Below are 3,311 nucleotides of genomic sequence, written 5' to 3'. Positions count from 1 at the left end.
CGATACATTTTTGTCTAAGGGAATTGAGTTTATTAAACTGGCCAAATTGGACGCCATTACACAGGAAAATTAATCCTTTCTGATGACTCCTTGGCTCTCGACAAATATTTACGAGTTAATTGTAGTGCTCAGCTGGAAGCTGCGGGTGGTTTCTGAATTATCATTACGAAACCTCTAAACAATAATACAATATATTTATTGACCCTCCACTATTTACCTTAGTCACTTTGACACTATTAACACGTTCATCTACACCAGGAGTATCTAAACTACGGCCCGTGGAGATCTATTTATCAACAGAAAAAATTACGGAAATTAACGAGTATCCTGCCAAAATCTGCAGCCGTGTAGGCCCGCAGTAGTGCGTTATGTTTTCCAACCGATCACTACATTGTAACACCTAATTCGCTGCTTAATTTTTCTACTACTACTCACAATCAACGAGAAGATACGAGTAAAACGCCCTCTAGAGGCAGAGGTTTAAATGGTTTACTACTCGTTCAAGACTTGATTATTTTTATCACGGTCAGTTGCAGTTGACTGCTGCAACGTGGTGTTGGTGTCAGTTAGCGTCTAATTGCGAAACATGTTGCACTTAATTATATTTTTTGATACTTTCCTTCGCGTAATTACTTACGAATGTGTATCGTATTAAGTATTAGGAATGTCGTTAGTTTAACAAGAATTTTCCGAATATTCTGAAGAGGAAAGAATAAAAGCAACAATCTATCTACTATAAGGAAATTACTTCCTTGGGGACAAGTTCAAAGAAGGACTGGTGGGTTTTTAGTTAAGTGTGTGGTTGGCCTCCAAACTGCCGTTTGATAGTTAATGTGGTCTTCGGGCTGAAAAGTTTGGAGACCCCTGATGAGCACGTACACGGTTCCCTGCAAGCCAGCGTTACGGTGTATGGAAGGGGGCATGCGACCCCAGCCATTCAGCATTAAAAATTAAGTTTTTCTAAATATTTAGTTACGAATAAATATATAAAATCACTAAGATAGTATATATGGTTACTCTGAGTGCATGGACCACGTAATATAAGGGTGATTGCATTAATTTTGTCCTGACTTTTTGCTTTATTTCTTTTATTTATTTCCTCCACTGAAGTATTTTGTTTTTATCAACTTGATTCTTTTTCTCTGTGGTAGAATATTTATTTATTTTATTTGTCACATTTAACAGAGTAATAGCAGTTTTTGCCGGCAGCAGTAAAACTTTGCTCACATACCCGTCGCATATTTTCGCAAGCCGCCGCAACATAATTTATTTAACGTTGTAAAATGGTCGACAATGAAGTTTTTGTAAAACATCATAATTTGCTCAGAAACCATGATTACGTCGTCTCATACTTGTATGTCCAAAAAGGGGTATTACTGCGATAAGGTATTCAAGCACACTAGATCATGATTTCAGCCATAACCCTGAGACTTGCCTTGCCCTTCTTGGTCGGTTATATGCCGTTGGAAAATATGGAATTTATATTATATTCAGAAAAACATTTGAGTAATTTAAGTGTTCCAGCCATTAATATTAATTTTGATCTAGATAAATATTCAAACCAATTGGTCAAAATTATGCAAAATGGTAAACTGGCGCAAAGCGTCCCGTCTAAACTTTTCGCTGTGTTGTAGACTAATGGGCTCTATCGTTTGGCAAACAAATAATGGTCCTGGGTCCATGTAAGGGTAATAGCGGTTTTCCAATTGAAAAAAACATTCCAAAGTAAGTGAATGTAATTTTTCATAACTAATGGATGTAACTGCGAGAAGTAAAGAGTGTGATTAGCATTATTACGGATATATATACGGTCCTGGCATGGTTACATTTACTGCGTAATTTTGAGGTAGGTTACTTTTCTAAGGATGTTAAATACATTTCAGATCCCGACTTACAATGGTAGATCAGATCACGAACGTAAAATCAAGGAGATTTATTGTGCAAGGATAGATTTAAAATATCGTCTTTTCCTCGTACCAAAAGAGATGAAATATAAATGTGACGGCAACCGGCCGGCTTGTGGGGTATTTTGTATATGTAGATGAAGTGGAAGTTTGGTCATAAGTTAGTCATTTAAGGGCGTAGAAAAGTGGAGAAACCTACTGTTGCCACTGAACGACCTGTTCTTTTAAAAAGGGTTCACATTTACAGTAGACGGAATCCTCATTTTCGATTCACATACAGATGGGAACATTCCCGAAAATTTTGATCGCTGGGATTTTAATCCTAGATTTTGGAGGCTTGAGCCAAGTCCATCATCGCGAAAATTTTGCCAGGAAAGTCGCCACAATGGTGCGTGCAGAAGAATACGGGAGACATTTTAAAGATTTGAAACTGATCGACGATTTGACTGAGATCCCGCCCGTAGTACTACTTATAAAAGATCAGTGTAGAGGTAACATGATTTCGCGATCATGGAGATAACACCTCACGCTCTTTGAGAAAAGATTATCGCCGAAGAAATCATCCACTAACGGAAGTCGTCTACTGCAGCAGCTAGAAGCGTAAAAAACAATTTACTAGCACACTTACGATTCTCAGGAAAGAAATGTAAAATATAAAAGCTAAAAACATAATGACTTCATAGATTTATTACGCAAGGTAAAATATTTTAAAAATGCAATTGACTCCAGGCTTTATAATGACAAGACTATATAACCCCCTCTCCGCCACGGCCCGGATAGCTCAGTCGGTAGAGCATTAGGCTTTTAACCTAAGGGTCCAGGGTTCAAGTCCCTGTTCGGGCGAAATTTTTTGCTAACAATTTTCATCTTAATATGTGTAAAATTAAACACCTTTACTCCAATTTTTGGAGGAGCAGGCTTATTTTCGTTTTCACTGCAAATAAAATTATTTTCATCCTATTTTTCCTAAAAAAAAGTTCAAGTATTGCTGAATAGTTTCAGCAGAGAATACCACTTTTAACATTATGCTCAGTTAAGTTACTATTTCCGTAAGTTATGAGAAATATTACTCGTCGTATTTTATTTACGATGCAGAGAAATAGGAATCGAAGCGCTCAAGCCTCTTGCGGGAGCGAAGCTTTCCGCTACTGCGGACACCTGTTGCGCCAAGCGTCACGCCTTAAGTGTTGAGCGAGCGGAGGTGGGGTGACCACTATTCATCGCCATCGTGAACATGACCACCATACGTCGTCATTCGTCCAGGAACAAAGATAATAAGTTTATTTTAACATAATACATGACTAATTTACTTGAAAATATGATATTTCATACGAGTTTTGTGAATGTTGTGATTTAGTTTTCGACGATGTACGCAGCTTACAAGTCCACCCTTTTTCAAGGGAAGAG

General features: G+C 37.7%; 1 non-coding gene across 1 annotated transcript; it reads left to right on the top strand.

Moving 5' to 3' along the window:
• The first annotated feature begins 2,674 nt into the window (after window positions 1–2,674).
• Window positions 2,675–2,747, top strand: TRNAK-UUU (transfer RNA lysine (anticodon UUU)). The gene has a single exon. It is a non-coding gene; the product is annotated as a tRNA-Lys (tRNA).
• Window positions 2,748–3,311: the final 564 nt, after the last annotated feature.

The sequence above is a fragment of the Hetaerina americana genome, unplaced genomic scaffold, assembly GCF_022747635.1.
Source record: "Hetaerina americana unplaced genomic scaffold, ioHetAmer1.1.p SCAF_14, whole genome shotgun sequence".
Taxonomy (NCBI): domain Eukaryota; kingdom Metazoa; phylum Arthropoda; class Insecta; order Odonata; family Calopterygidae; genus Hetaerina; species Hetaerina americana.
This window is presented reverse-complemented; position numbering and strand designations above follow the sequence as displayed.